This window comes from Chiloscyllium punctatum, chromosome 32, assembly GCF_047496795.1.
Source record: "Chiloscyllium punctatum isolate Juve2018m chromosome 32, sChiPun1.3, whole genome shotgun sequence".
NCBI lineage: Eukaryota > Metazoa > Chordata > Chondrichthyes > Orectolobiformes > Hemiscylliidae > Chiloscyllium > Chiloscyllium punctatum.
Window position 1 is genome coordinate 11,293,641 of NC_092770.1, and position 20,001 is coordinate 11,313,641.

Sequence of the window (20,001 nt, forward strand, 5' to 3'; positions counted from 1 at the left end):
CAAACCCACTCACGGGAAAGGCATTGGGAGTAAACCCTGAGGACAAATCCGGAGCTGGAGTCCCTATGGCAGACCGCCATTGTCTTCAACCTCGTTCTGGCAACTCCTGTGACGATACTGGTGCCAAGCTGCCCTTGCCTTTCCCTTGGACAACATCGGTGGTGTGGAACGGGTAGACCTGCTGAATGAGCAACTGCCGGTCTTCCATACAACTTTGCCCAGGCCTGTGCCCTGCACCCATCATCACCTCACCGTGACAGCACAACACAGAAAGCAGCAGTCTATAGGTTATAAGCCTGTGCTCGTTAGGCATACAGCAAGGTGCCAGGGGTTGCTTTTGACAGAGGCAAAGGCCATTGCACTCACTGGACAGCTACCACCCACCTCAAGCTGGCAGCATTCAGCCAATTAGGTGCTATCCTGCCACAGTCTGCCTGCTTCACTGGGTATGTGGGGCTTAGGGATACAAGTAGCCTGAACTGCGGCCTGTACACACTGCACCAAGCACAACAAGAAGACAAAGAAAGATGCTGGAATATACGGACCATGACCACTGGTATATTAGATGACCTTTGGGAGATCAGCAATACATGCAAGACAGCAGTGATTAATAATGAACTGCTGCGACTCCAAGTGGACATCACAACACTCCAAGAGACACGCCTCAGAGAATCGGGAACCTTACGTGAGAGAGACTATATTTTCTTCTGTCAGGGGAAGGGCTCAGATGAGACCAGAGAGCAGGTGTCAGCTTTGCTATGAAAAACCCACAGCTGAAGATGATAGAGCCCAGCGAGATCAGGTGAGAGCTGATTTTCTCACTTCGACTCCATTGATCCGACAGGCCGATCAAACTTGTCAGTGTCTATGCCCCAACCCTATACTCTACACAAGACGCAAAGGACAAGCTCTATGATCAGCTTTCAATGATAATACAGGAGATCCCAAGTCAGGAACAGTTGGTGCTACTTGGCGACTGTAGCAGCACCACGTGCCTGGCCAAGCTGCCTGGGCAGTATGGGATTGGCAGTATGAATGACAACAGGCAATGACGGCTCGAGCTTTGCACCCTCCATAAATTGTGTGTCATCAACAACTACCTCCAGACCAAAAGCTCAGCACAAAGTGTCTTGGTGACATCCCCACATGAAACACTGGCACCAGATGGACCTGATAATCACCAGACGCTGCCACCTGAGAAACGTACTCATGACCCGCACCTTTCAGAGTGCCAACTGCGACATGGATCACTCTCTGGTTTGCTGCAAGATCAGATTTCCGCCAAAGAAGATGCATGAAGCCAAGCCTCCAGGCAAGCAGCGCATCAATGCCAGTAAGACCCAATGCCCAGACAAAGCAGCGGAGTTCATCAAGTCAGTGGAAGATGTGTTCCTTGCAAACCCACCAGAAGGAGATGTTCAGCAGAGATGGGACTCTCTCAGGGACATTATCCACAGCACTACACTCAAGGCCTTCAGGCAGAAAGAGGACAAGACACAGGACTGGGTTGAAGCGAGCTCATGTCAACTCACCGTTGTCACCAAGGCAAAGCATGTTGCACTGCTAGAGCACAAACACCAACCCATTCAGGCAACATTGCAAGAGCTAAGGACAGCAAGTGGCAAGGCCCAGAAAACAGCCAGATGCTGTGCAAATGATTACTGGCTACAACTATGTTGAAGCATTCAGTTATCATTTGACACAGGCGACAGCCGTGGAGGGAATGAGGGGATCAAGAAAACCATTGGTCCAACCAAGAGCAAGACAGCCCCACTGAAAACCATAACAGGCGAAACCATCAAAGACAAAGACAAAGACAAAGGCAAGCAGATGGAGAGATGGGTGGAGCATTACTCTGAACTTAACTCCAGAGAAAACATCATCTCGGACCGGGCGCTCGACGCCATGGAACACGTGCCTATCATGGAGGAACTGCATTCATTGTCGACTGCCGATGAACTGACTAAAGTATTTCAGTGAGAAGGCACCAGGATTGGGTGGTGTTCCACCAGAGGCCAGCAAGTGCACAAAGGGTATCCTGCTAAACCATCTGCATGAACTACTGCACCAGTGTTGGAAAGAGGGAGCAGTGCCACAAGACATGTGAGACTGAAACAGTGTCACCCGATACAAGAACAAAGGGGACTGAAGCGACTGTAATAACTACAGGGGAATCTCTTTGCTGAGTATCGTTGGGAAGGTCTTTGCCTGCCTGGTCCTGAACAGACTGCAGAAAATCGCTGAAAAGGTATATCCCGAGTCTCATTGCGGTTTCAGGTCAGAACTTCTCCCTTCGACAAGAGAAATTCAGAGAGCAAAGGCCTTCATTGACCTTACGAAGGCTTTTGATCTTATGAGCAGATATAGCCTTTTCAAAATCCTTGCCAGGATTGGTTATCCTCCGAGGCTCCTCAAGATAGTTCAGTCATTCCACACAGACAAGAAGGGCTTCATTCAGTTTGACAGCTCTTCCTTGGAGGCCTTTAACATTCACAGTGATGTGAAGCAGGCTGTGTGCTTGCCCCCACCTGTTTGGCATCTTCTTCACAGTCATGCTGAAGCACGCCTTTGGAACATCAACAGACCGTGTCTACCTCCACACCAGATAGGATGGGAGGCTGTTCAGTCTGTCCCAGCTGAGGGCGAAAACCAAGGTTCATGAAATATTCATCAGGGTCACGGCACTGGCAACACATTCGGAAGAGCAACTCCAAAGCTTCGTGGACAGCTTCTCAAGAGCCTGCCAGGACTTCAGCTTGATCATCAGTCTGAGGAAGACCAACGTGTTGGGTCAAGGTATTGAGCACCACTCCCCCCACCAACCACCATCAACCACCACCCCACATCACCACCGCCACCCCCCTTCCCCCCAACCCGAGCAATTACCATCAACAACTATGAGCTGGAGGTCATCTAAGTGTTTACATACCATGGCTCCACCATCATGGACAGTCTCACCCTCAACTCTGAGATCAGATTGGATGAGCAGCCTCAACACTCATCAGTCTGACAAAGCGAGTCTGGGAGAACAGAAAGCTGAAGACACGCACCATGGCTAGAGTCAACAGAGCCTGCACCCTCAGCATGCTGCTTTACAGCAGCGAGACCTGGAGCCTCTACTCTAGACAAGAGCGGCATCTCAATGCCTTCAACTTTCACAGCCTAGAGACGCATCCTGGACATTCGGTGAACTGCCCAAGTCACCAACAATGAGGTCCTGGCCCATGCCCAGATACCCAGCCTCTTCACCCTGCTCCAACAACACCGTTTCTGCTGGCTGGGCCACATACACCGCATGTCAGACAGGAGAATCCCGAAAGACTTGCTCTATGGAGAACTGGCCTCCAACAAGAGCACAAGGGCGGCCCCAGCTTAATTTCAAAGATGTCTGAATGAGAGGCTTGAAGTCACTGAACATGAACGTCAAGAGACAGGAGGACATTGCAAGCGATTGCTCTCGCTGAAGGCTGGAATTATGCAGAGGTCTAAAAAGAGGAGAAGCTAAGCTGAGGCTTGTTGCTGAAGAAAAGCGAACCTGCCGATAAAACAGCACCAAGACAACACCGGAGGACAGTGCCTTCAAGTGCAGCTGCTGCAGCTGAGACTGCCACTCCCATGTGGGCCTCTACAGCCACAACAGATGCTGCTCGACCAACAACAATTGAAGCATGGCCCCCCCAGGCACAAATCCATGGTCTTGCGAGACTACTGGTTGCCAGAAAAAATATCCCTCACTGGCCATCTGTAACTGTGATCCATCACCTTGAAATTTTCAGTTAATCCATTTGCTACATCTTTGAAAGACAGCTACTAAGAGTTCATTACCTTTATTTATAATAAAGTATTTTGTGATTTGAGACCTAAATGGGCTAGTTCTCATTTTTATAACTTATACCATCTTATTCTGGTAGAAAGTGAGGACAGTAGATACTGGAGATCAGAGTTGAGAGTGTGGTGCTGGAAAAGCACAGCCAGTCAGGCAGCATCTGAGGAGCAGAAGACGCGATGATTTGAGCATAAGCTTCAAGTGGAGATGGTTTCCCAACATCTATCATTTTAAATCCTTTTTTATATTTATAAGTATCTCCAATCACATCATCTCTCAACTTTCTAAACTCAATTCAATTTCATCTCCTCCTCTTATATCTTTTTAACTTTATTGGTGCCCTTTAACTGCTTACTCTCCACTGCCCTTCTGTCTTTCCTTACATTTGTGTCTTAAAATTGTTACCTCATTTGTTGGCCAGATTGTTTTTTAAGTGCACAAATGGAATTTCTTTCCTTTGGGTATTATTCTTAATCCCTTGAATATTTTTCATTGTTTGCGTATAGATTTATCCATTAACAATTTGACCAATTTATAGAGCCCAATTTATTTCCCATTCCTTCAATGCTTTCCTTGTTTAGATTTTAAACATTAATTAATGACTTCTCCCTCCTGTCTTTCAAAGGTAATATCAAATTCAGCTATGTTTGGAAGAAATTCCCTTGATATCATTTGTGAATGAATTGTGGCATTCCTTATCAGTGTACATCATCATTGTTTTGCTACAAGAAACATCAACTAAACAAAACCACTCATTGAATGTCACAGGACAGTTGGCCCTAAGCTAAGATTCAAACTACATACTCATTGCAATACTCTGGTTGCCTATTTCAATCTTAGTAATATCAATTCTCTGTCCCTATTTCATTCTGAACGCCATGAATTTATGTCTTGTCACCTTGACGATCATCTTATTTAAAGATTTCCCCACTGACTGTCTGAATCTCATCCTATATAAACCAAAGAAATCACAACTCTGCTCCTACATTTTTGCCTGTGCTTTTACTAAGTATTTGTTGTGCTCTTTTGGTCCTATGCTACCATGTTTCAACCTCCAAACTGTCCAATGACCCTTGCTCTTTATCTTTTGCACAGCTTGCTTCCCACTCAGTATTTGCAAGGTGCCATTTTTTCCAGAGAAGTAATGCATTTCCTTTTGGAATATTGTGTATAGGACTATTACAGAAAATTGAAATTAAATGCTATGAAATCACATCACATTATAGTTGAGTAATGAGGCGCCAACTATATTGGTAATCATATACGTTTTCTTCATCCTCGTAATTTGCTCACTAACATCACCTGGAGCCATTCTTTATACAAATAAACAAGGAAAGTATCTGAATTAAAATAAATACTGCAAAGTAAATGTTTTCAGTGAACATTGTAAAAATGAAAAGAGGTGTTTATGAGTCTGCGTCCAAATAGTTCCTGGAGGTGTTCAGAGCTAACCTCTCTTTTCTTTCTCAATCTCTGTGAATAAAAAACACTTCACAAACTTACACACGAGTAATTGTATTTATGTAATGTGGTTTCTATTTTGACTTTCAATGTCATCTGGCATCATTCAGTATGGAAATGCCAATCTCTTCTTGCATGAAAGCAATGTTTCCCTGCTGTACTGCAGCAGTTTAAGACACAGCTGTCTAGCAAATGTACCAGCAAACTATTTCCTTGAATGCCTGCTAAATCTCAGCTCTAGATTTTACTGTACACAATATTAAAGTTGTATTTCTGGAAAACATCAATCATACAGTACAAGTGATAGGGTTTTCAGAGTTTCACTTCACGGGGATTCCTTTTGTGTTTAATTTTGATGTTCCTTACCCAGTGTCGTTGTTATTCCTATTCCAGGTGGTTCTGATTACTCGGAAAAGCAAGCTTGCGTGCAGAACATGAAACAATGAACTATGCACCCAGGTCATTTGGCCACTTTTTCCAGTGGATAAAATATATACTTTCCAAATGTAATTTAATCCTAACAGAATATTTCTTCCTGAGAACCAACAATAGCCTCTCACGCATGTATAACTGGTTTCAAAGACAAAGCATTACTTCAGCTAGATATGCCATAGAACTAAATGCAGGACACTGGGCAGTTTCCCTTGGATACAAGATGAGCAGAGACTGGGGCCGATACATTTTTCATTGTTTAGCACAAGGATGTGCTCAATGACTTTCACATTACGTATTCTGGCACAATGTCTCTTAAATGTCAACTCAGCTATAGTAATTGAGAAAAACAATCCCAATAACCAAAATATCTTCTGCAGACACCCAGCCTCCAGTCTGTGTCTACTGCTGTAGTGCTGGAAATTGCCATGAGCTGGAATCTGTCAGTCATTAAAATTGAAGAACCTTCTGTGCTATGACAGTCTAAAAATAAAAAAAAAGGTTCCTTGCAATCTGCTTTCTGTTTTATTCTGATTCAATTTTTTTCAAAATTAATTGTGCTGCTAAACATTTCTTCAATAAAATGTTTATTTCTGATCTCTGCAAAAATAAACTGCTGTGACTAATTAACTAGATATTCCTTAGATGCGCTATTCATCACTTAACTGGCATAGTGGACTGTTATCAAATGCTCTATTTAAAAACGAATGGGTCATTACTGTTCAAGAAACATTTGACCAATCACCCTGCAAAATATTAACAAAAACTGATGAGTATTTATCACAAATTTGCACTCTTGGTATAGAGCTTTGTTCAGAGCATTGGAGCTGATTCACTGATGTGGTACTTCCAATGAGAACTGATATTCTCATGTGGGTCCTAGGGGCACACAGGCAACTTTTGAGACTTTTGTCAAGATATTGCCTTTGAGGTCAGCTGGAGTTCCCAAGCCTTACTGTGTAATAAAGAGCAAGGTTTCCCCTGAATAGCAAGGTATACTCACTGCTCAATTAAGAATAGCCATCAGATTTTGAAGCTGGAGAGCCAATAGAACATCCTGTAGCAAGAAGGGACCTGTCATTTCAGATAAATAAGAGATTGGGAGATAGGACCCTGCATAACAAAATTTGAAATGTTGCCGTGAAAACATCGTCTCCAGACTCCCAGTGTGGAATTGGAACCCCTCCACAACTGAGATCAAGTAGCTAGGATAGGGGCTCAAAGACTGGCTATAGTACTCTCCCACCATCCCGCTTGCCCTGATCTGCTGCTATGAAGCCATCCCTGGGCAGCCAGCTTGTTGCCAGAGTCATGGGCCATCCACAGGTGAACTGGGAAATTCAAATAGGCCTCTGACAATTGGCTTAAATTGGCTGTTTTATTGGTTACCCCATACTTTCAGCTCCTTTCACCCCACCTTCAGGAAAATGACCCCAGAGTGGGAATGTACTGGTAAACTGATATACCGGATGGTGGTGAGGACTTACCCCATATGGGAGTGAAACATTTACCTCAAGGCTTTGTACGAAGAAAAGCAAGGGAAGTCTCCGTAGTGTTTTGATCATTATTTACCTCTCAACATAGAATCACAAGAAACAGATTATTTGATTGTTATCCTTTGCCATTTATGCAAGCTAGCTTTATACAAATTGGCACCAGTGTTTCTTACATTACAACAATAGCTGCACTTCCAATGTACTTTATTGGTTTTAAAGTATTATCCTGCAATTGTGAAATGCAGCGAATAAAAAAAAATTATTTATTGGAGTGAAAACTGATGCTGATTATCCCCTCAATGTCTCCAATAGCAAGAAAATGACCTATTCAGGCCTACTTCCAAGCTGTATTTCCTGCGAGTAATGCTTCTCACCTAATCATGGAAGCAGTCCTAACAGAGACCTGAAGCTTACTTCCTATGGTCTTATTTTCATTCATTTTAATAGATGGGAAAGGGGAAATAAAGTGAAGAGTGCAGCTAAGCTCATAATATGTGCTCCCTGCAGACAATACGCCAGAAATATGTACTTGTAAAATGACCCCTTCTGTCTACATGTGCACTTATCATGTAACATTCAGGCTGAGGATTAGAATGTATTCTATTTTACATCTTGTGACAGCAGCAAGCACTGCCAGATCTATAGGAGGACAGTTATTAAAATTGTAGTATTCAGCCTATATTCTACTTACAAAGCAACTAAATCCCAACTCTAGGAGATCTATCACTTCTGCTATTAACATTCCGATTTTTGAATTACTTGTTCTTTCAGACCTTTTGAATCAAGTACCAACTGTGCTGAATTTGGTGAGTTTTGCAATTATGAAATCATATCTTCTGGGAACCAAAGTGAAAGTGCCCAAACACACTTCACTTACGATCATTAACAGCTGCTAGAGATGGGAAAACTCCTATTCCATCTTCTGGGCTGGATGCAAGCCCAGAGCTCACAGCAAAAAAGAAAACTGTATGCTCTCAGATGTAACCAATCACACCCTTCACCTCCAGCTGATGGTTGCACTACTTGTTTCAAGCATAAAACTCAGAGGGGAATTTAACAATTGAACAGCAAACTAGCAAAACACACTGATAATGTCAGCCAACAGCCTAATGTCAGGCCCCAATGAAACACATGAAGTGGGCTGGAGGTACTAAGGGAATGTTCCATGAACCTCTCTGGATGAGATTTCATGCAATATACAATGGTCCAAACAACTAAACAAAAGGTAGCTCTCCTTATTGTAAGAGTGGAAATAAATGGGAAGGTAGAATGTCCTTGTATTCTTTGTGGAGCCCACAGAAGCAGTCTTGCTCCTTCTGGCCCCACAACAATAATTAAACACTTTCTCCTGTTTTACTGCATTTCCAGGCTTGATTGGGTGGTCACTCCACTCACATGGCAGCTATAATCAAGCCTATTTTTCAGACATAGAAACTCTCTGCACAGATTAATGAGGCTCCTGCCTTGTGCACCTTGATGATACAAACATGCATTGCTCTGCAGCACTACCATCTCCATTCCAAAACTGCTGCTGTCTTATTTCACTCAGTTTGAGGGAGTTTAAATATCCTAAATAGGTTATGGGTGGCGAGCGTGAAGTGGTTATGATTTTGTGTGCTGTTCTACTTATTTCAAAACCAATAGAAATTTGGCTGAGAAAACTTAATTGTGGAATTTTGTCAGAAATATTTAGGGAGATGGAACTTATCCAGTGGCAGTACTGGAGGAAGAACAATAGATTCTCTTGAAGCCTTGACCAGTATTCCACTCTCAACAAACAGATTACCCAGACATTTGCCTCCTTTGCTACTTGTAGGACTCTACTGTACTCAAAATTGCCTGTCATGTCTGTCTCAATTCAACAGGGACATGACACCTCAGAAACCTTTCATTAGTTGCCAAATGTTTTAGGATACCCAAAGGACATGGATTGTGTGATACAAAGCAAGGTCTTTCTTCTTTTTGTTTATGATCTTAATAAAAGAAATGGAGGAACTCAAACAAATACAAGGGTGAATGAATTGGATACTTAAAACGTGTAGACCAAAGAAACTGAATTTATTCTTACTGGAGAAGATCGTAAAGCAATATAATTCATTTTATAGGAATAGATGACATGGATATAAATTAATTTCTTAACTTCAATCGTGGCTGCAAGATTAGGGGCCATCGATTGAAAAGAGACAATTCTTGTACGATGTTAGACATTTGAGGAATTGTTTTCCCTCCATGTGTACAAAATGAGATTGTACATTGTCAGAGAGAGGCAATTGAATTCACTGAGCTCTTTTAAAATGACATATGAGGAATATCTGGCAGGATGCAGTATTTAAAGAAATTGACAGAGGTGATTCAATAGTTATGGAAAACTGTAAGGAGTTACTCAGTGCCTGCTAAGACTGTGTGCAGAAGCTCATTGTTTGGCTTTTCTTAACAGTGTAGTTGTATAAATTGCTTGCTTAGCAATTTTAGATTGGATCATTAGAAGGCCATAAAAGATAGCACTGCATTAAAGTGTCACCTTAAATAAAGGGCTCAAATCCTGAATTAAGCTTTGAACCTGTAATCATTCTAACCAAGCAACAAGCATGCTATCAGCGAGCTAAGCACTGAGGATTACAACAGTGGGCAGAATATTCAGAATTTGGGCTGTTTAATGTTTCCACACTGTAAGTAATCTAATCTAATCTATCAGAATTATATACAAACACAAAAAATGGAAAAGACAAACAGGTACTTTGAACCAGTCCCATCCCAATATAATGTAACATAAGAGCACATTCGGCATGACCTAAAGCTCCCTACCATCACATTATATGCTGTACTAATCCCTTATGTCAGCTCAGGGGAGAAACTTTAAGCTCTAGGGTGAATTTACAGTGTTAAAATCCACAGTGTTATATTCCTATCACAATAACTATCTGAATAGAAGAGAAGTGCAGGGATGTGGGGATCGAGGTGGGGAGGGCAATACTGAATTGTTCCTTAAGATTGCCAGAATGTGTTGTAGAATTGCTTTATTCTGTGCTGTGATGATTCTGTGATTCCAAAACTAAGGGCTGACGATCTAGCAACAAGAGGAGCATTAAATGGCTCAGGGTGAGACTTCTGCCTTCACCTAGGGATAAAATTCTCCCATGAGAACCCTCTCAGCCCACCGGGAGCTGTGACCACTGCTCTGACTGTATCCAGTCTCCAGTGAGAAATACTAGTTACTGGATGATAGACAAGTTGTGAAAGATTCTTTATGAGACCTGGAGTGAAGTCCCAACCAGGGAGGGGCTGAATGGGGTATGAAGATCTGGAAGCAGCATGCACTAGCTTTTCCAAAGGGTAACAATAAATAGAGTCACAGAGTCATAGAGATGTACAGCATGGAAACAGACCCTTCGGTCCAACCTGTCCATGCTGACCAGATATCCCAACCCAATCTAGTCCCACCTGCCAGCACCCGGCGCATATCCCTCCAAACCCTTCCTATTCATATACCCATCCAAATGCTTCTTAAATGTTGCAATTGTACCAGCCTCCATCACATCCTCTGGCAGCTCATTCCATACACGTACCACCTTCTGCGTGAAAAAGTTGCCCCTTAGGTCTCTTTTATATCTTTCCCCACTCACCCTAAACCTATGCCCTCTAGTTCTGGACTCCCTGACCCCAGGGAAAAGACTTGATCTATTCCCTACCCATGCCCCTCATAATTTTGTAAACCTCTGTAAGGTCACCCCTCAGCGTCCGACGCTCCAGGAAAAACAGCCCCAGCCTGTTCAGTCTTTCCCTGTAGCTCAGATCCTCCAACCTTGGCAACATCCTTGTAAATCTTTACTGAACCCTTTCAAGTTTCACAACAGCTTTCCGATAAGAAGGAGACCAGAATTGCATGCAATATTCCAGCAGCGGCCAAACCAATGTCCTGTACAGCCGCAACATGATCTCCCAACTCCTGTACTCAAAACTCTGACAAATAAAGGAAAGCATACCAAACGCCTTCTTCACTATCCTATCTACTTGCGACTCCACTTTCAAGGAGCTATGGACCTGCACTCCAAGGTCTCTTTGTACAGCAACACTCCCTAGGACCTGAAAAAAAATGAAGGAGGGCCTTTCATCAGAAAAAGGGGCTGTGAAGTAGGCACTCTTCATTTCCTGCCCAAAGCCCAGGAAGGCTCAGGCCTCCCTGAAAGGCTTCCCAACCAACTTTGGCCTTCCCATGTGCCTGATATATTTCAGCCTAGTGGGAAGTGGTCTTTAATTGGTTACTTAAGGATTTCAGTTGGTACAAGAATGGACAAGGCCAGCTGGTTGCTGTTAAATCATGACCAGGTCAGGAGTTGATAGTACAGACAACCACGGAATTTTACCAGGGCCCTGCCTGCAAATCCACAGACAAAGTACCGTAAAATTCTACCTCAGTAGGGTGTACACTTGTGAATATCCAGTTCATGGTGAGATATGGTGGACCATATCCAACCCTACCAAGTCTCACCTCCTTTGCACCAAGTGATACACAATCATTCCAGAGTTAGAAGTTACCCTGACTTCTTCTCTTCTATAAGACCAGAAGATATAGGAGCATAATTTGGCCATTCAGCCCATCAAGACTTCACAACCATTCAATCATGGCTGATATGTTTCTCAACCCCATTCTCCTGCCTTTTGTCTGTAACTCTTGATCTCCTTACTAATCAAGAAACTACACTCAACGATTTGACCTCCACAACCTCCTATGGCAATGAGTTCCACAGATGCACCACACTCTGGCTAGAGAAATTCCTTCTCATCTCAGTTCAAAAGGGTCATCCCTTCACTTTAAGGGTATGCCCTCAGGTCCTAGTCTATCCTACTTGGGGAAACATCTTCTCCACACACTCTCTATCCATGTCTCTCAATATTCTGTAAGTTTCAATGAGAATCCCTCTCAACCTTTCAAACATCAAGTATACACCTAGAGTCCTCAACCATTCCTCATTTCGGAAGTGCTTTATTCCTGGAATCATTTTTCTAAATGTCTGCTGGAGCCCTTCCAGTACTAGCGCATCCTTGACTAGAGCCTTATATAGCTTCAGCAATACATCCCAGCTCTTATACTCTAGCCCTTTTGAAACGAATGTTAACATTGCATTTGCCATCCTAAATGCCAACTGAACTGAATCTTAACCTTATGCGAACCCTGAACTGGAATCACAATTCTCTTTGTGCTTCAGATTTCTGAAGCCTTTCTCCATTTAGAAAATAGTCTATGCCTCTAGTCTTCCTACCAAAGTGCATAACCTCCCACATTGTATTCCATCTGCCACTTCTTTTCCCACTCTCCTAGCATGTCTAAGTCATTCTGTAACATTCCCGCTTCCTCAATATTACCTGCTGCTCCAACCATCTTTGTGTCATCTGTGAATTTAGCAGCAATGTCCTTGATTCCTTCATCCAGATTGTTAATGTATATTGTGAGTAATTGTGGTCCCAGCACTGACCAGTTGCCACCCTTTTATATCCCACTCTCTGTCTTCTGCCAGTCAGCCAATCTTCTATCCGTGCTAGTACCTTGCCCAGAATACCACAGACATGTATCTTACTTAGCAACCTCCTGCGCAGTATCTTGTCAAAGGTCTCCTAGAAACCCAAATAAATCATTCCTCCTAGCTTTCCTTTCACTAACTTGCTTGTTACTTCCTCAAAAAGTTCTTACTGATTTGACGGGCATGTCGTCCCCTTAACGAAACCGCGCTGATTAAGCCCTATTTGACCATGCACTTCCAAGTACTCCACAGTCTCATCCATAATAATGGAAATTTCTTTACCAAACACATCTGTAAATTGCCTTCCTTTGCCCCTTCACCTTGAAAGTGAAGCACAAGAATTTCTTTGTCCCTAAGTTTGAAATCAAGGGTCATTTGCCTTGATTGGCTAAGTTACCTGATATCAGTTGAGAATAGCACTAATAGTGTGGGTTTGATTCCTGTCCTGGCTGAAGCAGATTTGAAACCTGCCTCCTTGCTCTATCCCAAAAAGCTGTCAGGAAAATGGCTCAGGATGAAGCATCATCAAACTATAAACTATGACCCTGCCTTCAGGCAGAGAACATGTGCATGGCAATGGCAGAATTGCAACTATTGATTCAGCTGTTTCTTCAACTTTCCCTCATCTTCTGAGTCCAAACTTTCTGCTCCCCCTCTCCCCATGTACATCTTTTTTTAATTTCCCTCCTACGTACCATCGGGTTTTCTCTCAGATCCCCTTGCCCATAAGAGTCTTCTGCTGATTACTTGACCTTATTCCCACTAAACTGTTAACCACCCAACTGATGTATTTTGATCATATATCACAGGACACTAAAATCCACATCTGTTGTACTATTCCACCTGGAATCAAATATATGTCAAAAAGCAATCATAGCAGTCTGGTTAACCGTGCTTTTCAGAAATATATTTAGTGATAATCTTTCTATTAGTACTAGTTACGTGGTTTCTAAGCTTCCACAAAATTACATGAAATAGGAACTTCAGAATTAATAAAACATTTTCTGTGCAAATAATATGATGTTATTAAGTTCTTTCAATTAAAGAACAAGATGTTCTTTTTTCAAACTATATTTATTAACATTCTGATCTCAGACCAGTTATCTGCCATGTGCCGAAATCTTAAGCAGTAAAATTTCTCCATAAACCTCTGTCTTTTCCATGGCACTCCCTAAAATCCACGGCTTTTCTCTGTCTTCATATTTCCTTCCATAGCGGTTGTCACATGTTGTCTTATAGCGCTCCTGTAGATGTGCGCAGTAAGTTAACAAAGTCACTAATGGGAACATAATATTGAAGATGCTCGAAATCTGAAATAAAAACAGGAAATGCTGGAAGCACTTACCTGACCTGGCAGTACCTGAGGAAAGAGAAACTGAATTAGTGCTTCGAGTCAACTATGACTCTTCAGTCAGACGTGGAGCGTAAAACTTCCTTTTCTGTGAATAAAATACTTAATCCTTTGTGTTCCTTTTGTGGTTTCTGAAAAGGAACGCTGATGAAGCTTCTCAATGTCTTGGAGACGTGTAAAGACAATAAATTACATCTTTACTGCAGTGAAATAAAGACAACATACTTTTGCAGTTGTGAGCACACCTCCCTCATTATCACGTCACTGCTGTATCTCTAAAATTATGAATCATAATTATGAAAATGTGCAACCAACCGTAGAATTAATTCAATATAATGAAGACTCTTAAAGGGTATGACTGGCCTAGTTTCCAGTAGCTAATTTTCTTCATCAGCTACACGAGTACATAATATTTCTAATTATGCAAATTTCATTACTACAGTAACAAATAATATTCAGGCTGGATACTACATTGCAAATATTCATATTTCTATAGTTGCATAATAAAATGCACTACCTTCCTGCTTTAAGGTGAATGGTCTGATTTATATGTTTGCAATTGACTGTTTTGACAGGCTAAAAGGATGTGAATTTCTATTCTGTCATCTGATATAATATTCAAATGTTTAATTCTATAGAACAGTAACTCTGCCTCAACCATTGAGTAGAATAAAATGGCAAAGGGAGAGCCAGGCAATTTAATTTTAATTAAAGATTCAAGGTTTTGCTGGTACATTTGCTTAAACTGATCAAAGGGATCAATGAAAAGTCGAGTTATCTCACTTTGTGCTGAACCAGAGAGCAATTATTCAAGAAATAAAACAGCAGGTTGGGTTAAAGAGAATCATGTTGCAGAAAATCTTAACAGGTCTAAGTTTCCCCAGCTCCTACTGTTTTGGAAAACACAAATGTTTGTACAGGTTGCTTCAAAAGCTATAAATTCAAATAAACTATCTATTGATCCATTTTCAATTCCACCAATTATAAAAGGACTTGAATTACTTCAGCTCAATGAATATTTTATTACATTCTTGTTTTGTGACAGCTGGCATTGCAAGTAACATTAGTTCCTAACAAAAGGAGAGCTTGACACAACAGATTGCATTATCCACTTTCTAACACAATTTTGAACAAACTAGCTTTGATTCTCTAGCTATATTATCAAATGCTTGCTATGGATTGTAACATGGAAGGGCCATCATATACTGTCCTGCAGGTGCCTTTCATTTTTAGAACCAGTTGATTAGTACTGAACTATTGCTGATAACAGCATCAACTCTGCAAAAGGCCACATAGATTAGATTACTTACAGTGTGGAAACAGGCCCTTCGGCCCAACAAGTCCACACTGCCCCGCCGAAGCGCAACCCACCCATACCCCTACATCTACCCCTTACCTAACACTATGGGCAATTTAGCATGGCCAATTCACCTGACCTGCACATCTTTGGACTGTGGGAGGAAACCGGAGCACCCGGAGGAAACCCACGCAGACACGGGGAGAATGTGCAAACTCCACACAGTCAGTCGCCTGAGGCGGGAATTGAACCCGGGTCGTTGGCGCTGTAGATCTTTTTAATTCCATGACTCAAACTGCAATTTGAAATCAAAGAGAATGAAAATCAGGGTTTTTTTTAACAGATTAGCAGACAAACAATGAGATTTAAAATCTATATCAATTGTTAAAAAAAAATGTAAATTTTCACTTGGTTATCTAATTTGCAAATTTTGCCAATATTAAAAGTGCTGTTAATGCATAAAAATGGCTGACATTTTTTCAACCCACTAATTTCCCTAATGACCATAAGAGCATGGAATTGCAAAACACTGAATGAATCAGCAGATGAATCGAAGGTAAATTTTGTATTATGTGCTTTCCTAAAGCAAGCTGCAAATTGTAAGTTCAATTGTTTGCTTTATTAATGCTGCCATCTAGTCCAACTGCAAAACACCTTACTACACTGCAATTATGTGCTTTATTTGTCTCTTTCCATTCAATTATTACAAATTGAAGGTAAGTGTCAGACACTTTCCACAAACATTTGAAATAAATAGACAAGTGCATTGAATAATGGTCCACTGAGAGTACTTCAGTAAAGAAGCAGAGGTATTTACAAAGTACTTCAATCCCTAAAGCTTTTGTGATTGTTGTTTCAACAAGCACAACATAATTTGATGAATAACTAAGTAACAAAAGAGTTTTTAATGTTTTTAAATCTAAATATGAAAGGGTGTTTTGAAGGAAATGTAAATTGAGTCCTGTCATGCTCACTGTGTTTACTCAGTAAATCTGGACAGTGTTTACTTCTGAAGTATTTTCATTCCTGGTTCTGGCATTCCTACTGGCCTAGCAACTTGAATGATTCGAAAACACACCGCCCGGATTCTTTAATGGTCAGACAGTGGTTTCTGCAAAAGAAAGTTGTGCGATGGGATCCTGTGGAATTCCCAAATCCCCAGTCTCCAAGGAATTTGTCTTGACAATACAGAGCTCTTTCCTAATTTGATGAAAACATCTTGAGGCGATGGGATTTGTGATTGCCATTTCTTGGGATTGGACACTTTGTAGCTTTGCTCATGGTAGATATTATCCAACACTGGAATAAAATGTCACATCTTTGTGAAGTGTATACAAATCTGGAGAAATGGATAGTATGCTTTTTTTGAATCCACTTGATTCTCATTTCCTTCAAATCAGTTGGTGAAATGAAATTAGACGGTACGGTGGCTCAGTGGTTAGCACTGCTGACTCACAGCACTAGGGTCCCAGGTTCGATTCCAACCTTGGGTGACTGTCTGTGTGGAGTTTGCACATTCTCCTCATGTCTGCGTTGGTTTCCTCCGGGTGCTCCGGTTTCCTCTCACAGTCACAAAGATGTGCAGGTCAGGTGAACTGGCCATGCTAAATTGCCCATAGTGTTAGCTGCATTAGTCAGAGGGAAATGGGTTTGGGTGGGTTACTCTTCGGAGGGTCGGTGTGGACTTGTTGGGCTGAAGGGCCTTTTCCACGCTGTAGGGAATCTAATCTAATTTAAAGAGATAGGCAATTACTGTGCCAAAAGTGAAACTAAAACAATACCTGCACTATCTAATAAGGAGACAGAGTACACAGGACTATCGAACTGCATGTGTCTGTAAGTCAGTCCATTTTAAGACCACAGGAGGTAATTGCTGTACCATCTTCAGTTCAATTAGTTCCTAATTGTATATTTGCAAAATAATCAGATAAGTGAGATATCAGACTGACATTCTTCTTTATAGTTGTATTTCTAATGAGGTGGTCTTGAACAAATTTTCTCCCTCTTTTCAAAAGGTTTGGCTTTTTCTCATAATATTAATTATACTGATGTTAAAGTGTAACATTTATATTCTGATTGGGCAATCTCAAAAATTGAAATCAAGTAAAAACATCATTTCACAAAAACAGAATAGATGAATTTCTGCGAGAGGTTCTTTGAAGTAGGGGAGAGTCTCAACAGAAGTTCAGTTCCAAGAATGATCTCAGGCATTTCAACGAACATTTACTGTTAACATTCTTGTCAGAAATTGTTTTGGAATTTCCAAGGAGATTCATGGATTCTTGCTTTCATCATAGCATCAGTCGAAGGTCAGAAATCCTGGAAGTGAGCTTTTTGCCAATCTTCTGCAAAGATTATTAAGTCTGATTGGGAGAACTCACAGAAGTTCCTATTCTATTTTCTCTCCTATCATACTCTAAGGACTATCACTCACTCTTCTGCTTCCAGGCCATCTGACCAGTTCCAAAATTTAAAATGTCCCATTGTATATTCTATCCCTTAAACCTTTGCCAAATAAAACTATGAAGCTCTCTATTGAATTTGCCAAGTTTCCGGTATTACTAAAGTGACATTGTTATAAGAAATAATGTAGCCTCCAGAAAGCACTCCTATAAAAGAGACCACCAGGAGAAGACCTCCCTTGCAGCCAGATGCCTTGGGCCACCACAGACAGCCCACCCAAGGCAAACATCCTCTGGAAGCAGGCCAGAGAAGGACAGCAAGTCTCAAAAGGGTAATGTGCTTTCCTGACATAAGATCAGCAGTAATTTGAATTGAGAAATGGATCAGCTATTTTGTTTTTTTCTTCACTCGTATTGTAAACCTAGCTTAGTTACTAGATGTCAGACTGTTAGTGATTCTTTAAGCGAAAACTGGACAGAGGTCAGAGTTACTACAGATCAAGGCCAGGGCTTAGAACAAGCTTAGAGTCAGAGTTAAAGTCACACTTAACCCTAGTTCAGAAGGTTACAAAGTACAGTCTATTATAAAGGAAATTATTTAGAGAAGTAGTAAGGTTATGCTCCAGTTGTAAAGAACTTTGCACCCTGTACAGAAAGCTTTGCACAATCAGGAGGGAGGGATCACACCTGGAGTGACACAGCAACCCGATATAAATTGGAACCAGGGGCCCAGCGCCAATCAAACACTGACTTCACAGAAAGGCCGTAAGTTCATTGCTTGAGGATAACTGTTAATTTGAATATCTATCAATTAAAGGTCAATGGGAAGAATATTTCCTGATTACAAACTGAAAGACCAGTACAATTGCTTTTAAAAACACATTAAGTAAATCAAATGTAGTCCCAGATGTGTTGTACTGTATGTTATAGGAGCTAGTGGACTCATTGTGGTTCATAGTGGTTACATGTGAAACAAGTGTTTGTTGCTTGAGGACCTCTGGCTCAGAGTTGATAAGCTGGAGTCTGAGCTTTGAACACTGATATATTATCAGGGTGGGAAAGTTACCTGGATGCTGGATTCAGGAGGCAGTCACACCCCTTAGATTCGGTCAGGGACAGGAGGGTGTGACTGTGAATGAGGCAGGTGGAAGGATCCAAGAGGCAGTACTAAAGGAGCCTCAGCCCTTGATCTTGTCTAACAGGATTGAGATTCTAACTCCCTGTATTGATGAGAGTGGGGGCAATTGGGAGGATGAGGAAACTAACCAAAGCACCATTGTACAGGGAAGTATTCAACAGGGGGGGAATAAAGAGAAATGTATTTGTAAATGGGGATAGAATAGGCAGGGGAATAGATGCTGTCTCTATTGCCGGAATTGAGAGTCCAAAAGGCTACATTGCCTGCCTGGTGCCAAGGTTCAGGACATTTCATCTGGGCTGCTATGGAACATAGGGTGGGAGGGGAAAGATCCAGTGTCATGTTCCACGTAGGTACCAATAATGTAGTTAGAATGAAGAAAGAGGTTCTGTTGAGGGGATATGAACAGCTAGCGGCTAAATTAAGAAAGCATAACTAAAAAGGCTGTATTCGCCAGATTACTCCATGCACAACAAGCTTATTGGCACAATGTCAGCAAGATTAAAAAGGTAAATGCATGGCTCAAAGATTGCTGTAGGAGAAGCAGGTTCAATTTCATATGACATTGGCACCAATACTGGAGAAGAACAATAGACAATAGGTGCAGGAGTAGGCCATTCTGCCCTTTGAGCCAGCACCACCATTCATTATGATATGGCTGATCATCCTCAATCAATATCCTGTTCCTGCCTTATCCCCATAACCCTTGATTCCACTATCCTTAAGAGCTCTACCCAACTCTTTCTTGAAAGTATCCAGAGACTTGGCCTCCACAGCCTTCTGGGGCAGAGCATTCCACACACTCCCCATTCTCTGGGTGAAGACGTTTCTCCTCAACTCTGTTCTAAATGGCCTACCCCTTATTTTTAAACTGTGTCCTCTGGTTCAGGAGGGACCTGTTCTAATGAGTAAGCTCCATCTGAATCGTGCTAGGACTAGAGTCCTGGCGAATCACTTAACTGTAGACAGTACTTTAAACTAAATAGTTGGAGTGTGGTGTTAGTTGCATGGAAGTCAATGGAGGTAAAGGAGAAGGTAGGATTGATGGTTAGTGATAGAGTTGATTGGGTGACCAGAAA

General features: G+C 41.7%; 2 long non-coding RNA genes across 2 annotated transcripts in view; one reads left to right on the forward strand and one right to left on the reverse strand.

Moving 5' to 3' along the window:
• Nucleotides 1–14,169, reverse strand: part of LOC140457893 (uncharacterized) — a 98,369-nt gene extending 84,200 nt beyond the window's left edge. The window contains exon 1 of the long non-coding RNA XR_011953407.1: nucleotides 14,080–14,169. This is a non-coding gene — a long non-coding RNA (uncharacterized lncRNA). The remainder of the gene's footprint in view (nucleotides 1–14,079) is intronic.
• The window catches only part of LOC140457894 (uncharacterized), a 109,112-nt gene that overhangs the window by 41,809 nt on the left and 47,302 nt on the right, over nucleotides 1–20,001 (forward strand). The gene's annotated exons all lie outside the window — the stretch shown is intronic.